The sequence below is a fragment of the Cariama cristata genome, unplaced genomic scaffold, assembly GCF_000690535.1.
Source record: "Cariama cristata isolate BGI_N322 unplaced genomic scaffold, ASM69053v1 scaffold2876, whole genome shotgun sequence".
Lineage (NCBI taxonomy): Eukaryota > Metazoa > Chordata > Aves > Cariamiformes > Cariamidae > Cariama > Cariama cristata.
In genome coordinates, this window is record NW_009621362.1 from 43,786 (window position 1) to 51,986 (window position 8,201).

Below are 8,201 nucleotides of genomic sequence, written 5' to 3' on the forward strand. Positions count from 1 at the left end.
AACAGTCTCATCGTGACTTTCACATACATTTCTAAGTATGTGTATTAATAACAGCACTTCTTTCATTTTATCCTTTTAGATAGTCCAAAGCAGTCTTCTGAATTTGTCACTTCAAGAATACTGAATGAGGAACTGGGGAATTTTATTTCGGCTGGAGGTAAAAAAGCCAATTATTTTCATTTAATAGCTTATTTTATCTGGAACCTAACTCCAGGTGTATCAGGCTGAGTGCCTAGAAGGCTCCATCACGTAACACAGTTATCACTAACAACCAAGAAGTAAGATAACCTCCTGCTAGCAGTTCTGGAGTTTGGTGCAGAAGGAAGACGTGCCCATATTAGCAGCAGTTACACAAATCAAACAGAAAGTGAAGTCAATGTGACCCTTGCCTAAACAGGTCACTTATCTACTTGGGTTTCCCTCTCCACCCCCTTGCTCCCCAAATGGTCTTTGAACATTCAGAGTTCTTCGAGTCACTGAAGGGACAATTACACACTCCACTAAGCACAAAAACAAAACTTGCATAATATAGTGTTGAACTCAGAGGGTTAAAGGACACCCCTGGGAGCAGCAGCAGTGACAAATAAGCATGTTGAATGTTCCTTCACCTTTCTGATTGCTCATTAAGCTTTGGCGTGGTTCCATGTATGAACTCATTGCACCAAAACAGGCTTACTCCCCGCTGTTGGGTTTAAATGTACAATACGAACAGGTCCTGGGATGGGCAAGCACAGGGGATCCAAACATGTAAAAAGTAAGCCAGACTCTGAAATCCACCATACTGCAGAAGGCTATGTGTGGCTCTTCACAAGCTGAAAGTGAGTATGAAATGTGCCAGGGACAACACATGCAAGGATTTATTAATTTTGCCGGAAATGAAATGGCATCCATCTCTAACACTTGAGCAACAGGACAAGGAATCAGGAGACACTGGCTTTCTGCCTGGTTCTGCTGCTCACTCCCGCACCACCACTGTGCCACCTTTCAGCACTGCACCTTTCCCTGTGCCTCAGTTTCCCCATCTACGTTCTGCAGGTCTGTAGATCAAAGCTGCCGCATGTATTTTATAAAGAAATGATCACTGAAAAGACAGCCAAAAGAGGGAAGGAGGGAATGGAAAGCCAAATCTTTCCAACATTAGTCAGCCCTTACTTTGCCTGAGTAAGAACCATGGGAGAGGTGGAAGTAAAAGGAACCATGAAGGCTGGAGGCACTAGGTTTCAGACAAGTTCACCGTGACAACCGTGCCCCTTTCATAGAGGGGACGGTTCAAACCAGCAGCCCTAATCTTGGTCCTCCTGGGCTTTGCTCCCTGCCAACAGTATTCAATGTACTGCTTTGTCTTTCAGAAAGAATATGTAACTGCTATCGTTCATTATTTACAGATGTGCAGATATCTGAATCTACTCAACAACCATACTGAGCTGCCGGCCAGAGCAAAGACATTAGGTTCACAAGAGGCTTAGGAAGACTATCCTGAGAGATGAGAATTGGGTTTCTGGTGTTCAATTCAAGCCATTCACCCCCTGAAAACACCTGCTGGTTTCTTCCCTTGCACTCACAGGGAAGCAAAAGACAATTTCATGCTATTCCTTATCTGCTTCCTCCATATCCTTCTGTCAGTTCCCACCAGTGGCTTCCCTATCAGGTGTCACATCTGGGAGGGATGTAAAGCTGACAGGCAGAAAGATGCCTGCCCAGCCATCTCAGATTAACCACTTCCATGCTTTTCCCTGTGTAAACATGGGTTCACTCACCAGGTCAGTGGTAGGTAAATAACTGGAGACTTTGGAGGCTGTCCCCCAGCTTGGGACAGTATCAACTGATATGATCCTGGTCCTGCCAAAGCTAACATCAAACATGTGTTGACTTTAACACTACTGAAAAATGATAACAACATAATGCTGTGATATTCCCCAGACTGACTCCCTTCAAGACTGAGACAGTGGGAAGATGAAGAAATGTCCGTCTCTACAGGAGCTCACCAAGCCTGCTTGGGAAGAAGGGAGCAGGAGCCCAGCAGATCACAAACCAGGGTGTAGCACAATGAGAGGAGCTGATATGAGGTGAGCATTTCACTTTTACTTTGAAGGATTAAAGTCTTTAGAGGACAGACTGACAGTCATGCAGCATTGCTCTATCAGCCCATTTTTTGAGAAGAGGGTAGGGGATCAGCATGCACAAGGACAAATAACTTCCCAGTGAAGACTGAACCATTTGATGGCAAAATAACCCAGACTAGGTTCCAGGTGCCTGGCAGCGGACTGGCAGGGACCAGTCATACATAATGGATGGCATTTGCAAATCACTAAGGTTAAAAAATCCTAATAATAAAAACCACAAGCTAAGAAATTTGGGGCATCCCCAAATTTCTGATCATTTATCTAACACTTGTCAAACAAGTTGAGATTCCTGTCTTATATATGAGCAACTAAAGACACAGAAGCAAAGTGATTTTCAGGGGATCTCTGAAAACAACAGGGACTTGGAAATTTTAAAAAAAGAGTCCCAGCTCCTGGGCTAATGCCTCAATGACTAGCCACTTTCTTAAAGCACAAGGCAGCTAAGATACTGGCTAAGTTACACTAGTATGGGGTAGAAGATAACAGGATTTACAGAGTTAGGTTTAGCAGTATTGAAAGTTAACAGGATTTTAAGGTTAGGGTTTAAAATAATACAGCAAAAATGGAAATCCTGAATTATGAAGAACAATCTGTAATATTCATTTCTTTCTCCCTGAATCCATAGAGACTGTAAATCAACCCAGATCAGGAGACGTCACCAGCCAGTGCTGTTCTTTCCTGCCCAGAGCACTGGACTAGCAGACAAGATACATGGGGGTTTTATTTTCAGGGCTCTGACACTGAGCTGTGACACCTGGAAAGTCAAGTCACATTTCTGCTTCTTCTCCCTCTAGCTGTTAATTTAGGTGGTTATTATTATTGTTATTATCACTATTATTTCTACTCCTGCTGCTATAGGCACTACCACAGGAACCCCACTCAGATACCATGATCTCATTGTGCAAGTCACTGTGTGCATACAATTCTGTAAAAAAACTCAAACCTCTTCTCCCAGGAGGAATTTATGCTCTAAACCAAGAGAAAACCAGTGAGTGCTGGCACCCGTGAACCCCCCTCACTCCAGCTTCACAGACCATCCTGGCCAAGAGAGCTGGTCTCTTTTGGGGTTACTAATCATCACCGTGGTATCAGCAATACACAGTTTATATACGTAAAGCTCCCAGGATGTACACAGGGGATTAAAGCACAGGGAAACAGATCCTGAATGACCAGAAGAAAATGTTCAATTCACGCCTTTAGCCTTTTCTAACAACTGCGCTCCTGCGTATTTGAGCCTCTCTCCAAATATTGCTGGTTACAAGTATTTGACACAAAGCGATGCCAGGAAGCACTTTTGCTTGGTTTTGTTTTTCTGTGGATGCAGAACCCTGCCTAAAAATTCACCAGCTAGAAATATTGGACTGTCGTGCCTGCATGGCCTGGATTTTTCTTCCAGCACCATGAGATTTCAGACGGGTGTGCTTCTTGGTGTGCTATGCTTGGTATGTACTGGATTTGATTATAGGTTTTCTTGCACTTCTATCTTCATTAGTTCTACATCGCAGAGAACGTGGAATGCATGCATTGCCAGCCCAAGAAAATTAAGATGTGACATTGTTTTTCAAGGACATATGCTTGGGACATATGTTTTCCCCTACTTCTCTTCCATCAATGCATAAATCCCAAATGGAGCTATCAACAAAAATAAAGGGAACAGTGCTGACCCAGTTTAAGGTGGTTTTTTTCTTTCATTCTTTTGCTTCTCATGGCCAGAGACAGAACAGAGGCCACAAGCAGAGCTGCCAAAACACATGTGCATGTTGGACGTTTTTGTCTAAAGACACTATGCAGTGCTAAAATATTAAACATGTCAATCAGAAAGGTTTCCTCTGGCCTTCAGAGGAGTTCTGCAAATGGTAATAAAAACGTAAAAGAAGAATGCTGAATAATCAAATGTGGTTTCTTTTTTTAAATGTAAATAGTAAAGGTTGAGTGTTAGTGAGTTGAGACTGAGTTCTGGAGATTCCATGCTTCAGAGCAGACACAGCCCTGGGCAGAGGCAGGACAAGGATCTTCAGCCTCGCTCCTTCCCCTATGCTGGAGGAATCATTTCTAGGGGCTAGAGGCATATAGGGTCCCACTAGCAAACACCCTGAGTTGTGAGTTTCAGGATCAAACATACTGGATCAGAGGGGGTTTTGCACCATTCAATCCAGGCTCTGAAATTCAGAATAAGCTTGGCTTTTCGGTCCCCCTGTCCCACTCTGAGTTGTTCAGAACCAGATTTTGGATTTGGGGCTGTTTTCCAGTCCTAACGATCTGCTCAGATCTTGACTTCTCCAGCGGGACTGCCAGTAAGGAAAGGATGCAGAGAAGAGGATGATTGAAAAAGCAGACGCTCACCTTAAGTGAACTCAGCAGTGACCCCCGAATTCAACCCCTAAAGGTCAGTAAACAGCCACTGAATGGCAGCAACAAACACTGCTGACGAGTTCGAGGACAAGCCAGGACATAAAGTCCACTCTCACTCCCCAGGCGTGCCGTATTACTTATCATCACTGCTATTATTCAGCCGTTTGGACCACACTTCACCACTCCATCGTGTGGTACCAGAGATGGGATGCTCCGAGACAGCAAAGGTCTGCGATCGTAATAGAGTCCCTAAGCTGTGTTGGTGGCACTGTTTTTTATTATTGTTGTTATTATTTTTGTCTGCAAAATGCACTGAAGTAAATACCAAGTAATTATGGTGTTCTGAAGTGACCTTATGGAGCATGTGCTCGAGTCCATGGACCTCAGCCAAAGCTACTATTGTGGATTTCATGCCAAGGCTTGGGAGAACCCTGGCTCCCTCCCATTGTTTTCTTTGGCCAGGCTCTATGGATTCTCAGCCTGGCAAGAAAGCCCCATTTTAAAAGTACTGGCAAACATCGTGCAGTTTGTCACACCACGGCTTATGATTTAGGACCTTGATTTAGGCTCAACACTGGGCTCTTTTGTTTAGCTGTGTTGGTACATCGTTGCAACTTTGTATTAGTTAATAAACGTCAGTCGACTAAGAGTGTGGCACGTCCAGTATTGCGGTGAGGATTTTCCCTTGAATGTACAATCCGTAGTGGGAATGAGTGAGGGAAATTGAAACAGCTCTATCCGTCAGCCGGAGGCTTAAGCTCGTGTAAACACGGCTTTCTAATACAATGGATGCTTTAGCGATAAAACGATATTGCTGCATACCTGGGTAAACCCAGAGCTGGAGGATACGGATTTGCACTTCTCTCTTTTGTTTAATAGCAACTCTTTTTGTTTACGATTCAACCTCAGAAATACAGGTGAAATTCGAGGGGATTAAAAAAAAACCCCAAACCAAAACCACCTCTCTGGCTCCACAAATCCATCTTACAGTTCCCTCAGGCTTTGCTAGTATGTAGTTATAAGCAAAAAATGACTCTGCAAAAAACAGCCTTTTGGTAAAAACCAGCTCTTGCGCACTTTGTGTATTTTGGAAGCCATATTTGATCATTTTACTGGCTAAGGATAGCAAAAACCAGATGCTGAGATTCAGACTCCTCCAAATCCTCTGTGCATGGGGAGGAGGGGAAGGAGGGCAGGCTGAATATTTAAAATCAAACTAGTGTGAAGGAGAAAAGTCTTCTTTTAGAAATACAGTCAAATAGCTCAAATCTCTGTACCTTTGTGACTGGCACTGCTGAAACTCGAAAGAAAAAAACAGCCTTCTATGCTGCTTACTGATTAGAAATTAATAAACCAGCCAGTTTCTCCCCGAAATAACTGTCATTTTTTTCACTGTCCAACTAATCAAGAATAATAGAATACAATTATTAAATCATGGGTACAAATACAAATGAGCTACTAAACCAGCTAATTAATGACCATACTGGATCAAATCACAAGTGACTGAATTGGCCAATAACATAGCAGAGACAAAGCTTAGACTAGGGTCAGTTCCCACTAATACTGAGCCTAGAAAATCAAGGATGTGGTTGGTGCTACCCCTTGGCCCCTGCAGCCATTACAGATTCCTCCAGGGTCCAAATAGACAAGGAAACAATTCCTCCATCTTTAAAGTCCAGTGTAGCTACCTTTGCTATATAACACTTGGTAATTCCTACTTTCTGACTAGAGAGCCTTGTTGGTTGTATTTTACTGTCTCCGTGTGATTCGAAGGAGGACTGCTCAGAATTTGGGCTAGGAAATGGAAAGTGGTGCCACTCTAATACATATATCTATACAAAAGGCTATGAACTCCAACTCTTACTCAAAAGTGTAAGTGAAAAATACCAGAGGAAACTGCCTGCCAGTGTACTTTCTATACTGATAAAATAGGGGAAAAAGGAATAATGTTACTTCATGACAAGCAAGAGACAACCATGACATGACCCACTCTCCAGAGCCTTATGGCATTGAAGTTTGGTGATGTCACCTCTAGTTTGTATCTCACACCAACAGGTTTCTCTGGGCTCCCGGCTGATCAGTTTGACCCAGCACAGATGTGTTTTTCTCCTTTTAAACACCTTGTCTCGGAAAGCACAGAAATCATCCTTGCTTTGTGGTATAATGTTGGAAGTATGGGAGTATGACTGTATTCTGCTCATACCTAACTGCAGTTATAATTCCATCTTGTCCAGTCTCTGGCACTTCTCCAGAGCATTTCTAACCCAACCAGGTTAGCAAGAGCCAATCCTGATCGACACGTAGCAAACTGGATCCCTGAACAGCTTGGAAAGTCCCTCTCTTTACATTGGTGGGTCTTTTGCAATATCTGAACAGCCGCAAGCCATGCGAGATGCGAAAAGCACAGGATAAACCAGAGCCAGCTGCATGAAAGGCATCTCAGCATCTGTCTCCCGTGGGCTGTGGAGGGCTCCCACATGGCTCAGCCTCAACATATTCATGGGCATAACTTATGACCTGATGAGGTGCTGCGGTTTCTCACTCACAGTCTCAAAAGTTCTCACAGCTTTTCTGAAAATACACCTTGAGGTTTCTTTGCAACCAACTGGAAGTTGATAAAACAACCACTCTTGGATTAACGGGGTAAAGGGTCAACCTCCAGTCACAGGATGCAATGTCAGACCCATGTTACAGCTCATTGGTACAAATCCCATTTAAGCTAAAGAAAACTAAAATGTGTGTACACTCAAGCCCACTCTTATGTCTATGTACACTTCACACCAGCACCTGTGATTTCTGGTCCCAAGTTCACACCCAAACAGGAAAGGGACAATTTTTTTGCTTCAGGTGTGACTGAAATCTCACTCAACTCACCATGCTCATGAGAATTCAAGGCTGGATCTCACTGAACAGCTGACCTGACTTCAGTCTTGCCATATGAGGCCAAATCCTAACAGAAACCACCTGTGGTATTTCAATAATATTAAATCCAAGCTGAATTCAGCCTTGTACCTGACTCACATCCAGCATCAATTTCCTTGGCCCACTTCTAGTCTCTTGCTGTCAGCACTCCAGGACTGAGAGTCATGGAAGAATAAGCTGCATTCTGTTAAACCTCATGGCCAATGCTGCCAGCTGAAGTGTTATCCCTGCTATCCGTACTGGGGATGGTGATGGGGTATGAAACAGAACAATTTGTTTTCCAGATCTGATGCAAGGTTTCAGTTATTCAGCTTGCAGTTTTGACTACAAGAGGGGTTAGCCAGCTCTGACAACATATGGATGTGGTTCATGGTACTAGCTGTTTCCTATAGGGTCTGGAAAGGTCTGAGGCATGACTCTGTCTTACTGCAGCACTTGGAATTGGCTGTGATGCACAGGAGGAGGAATTCCTGGGAAAGGCCGGGGCCTCTCCAAGGATGGTCCCCAGTCCTGGCACTCACTCCCTTTGTACTACACCAGCTCGAGAGTGCAATATTGCAAGGTTTGTTCATTTAGCCAGCATCTGGCTGGCTGCAAGACATATCACTGTTTCCTAGTGACTGAGTAGGAAAACTCATTTATTGTTATCTCTTTTGGCCATATTTATATAACTATTTCTAATATGTCAGCTGCTCTGTACTGGACAGCAACAGGCCTTGTGCTATATTAGCATGTCAAACATACGGACCATGTATCTGTGCAGAGGGTAAACAGTACGAATGGAAGACATGTCAGGTCCTTTCA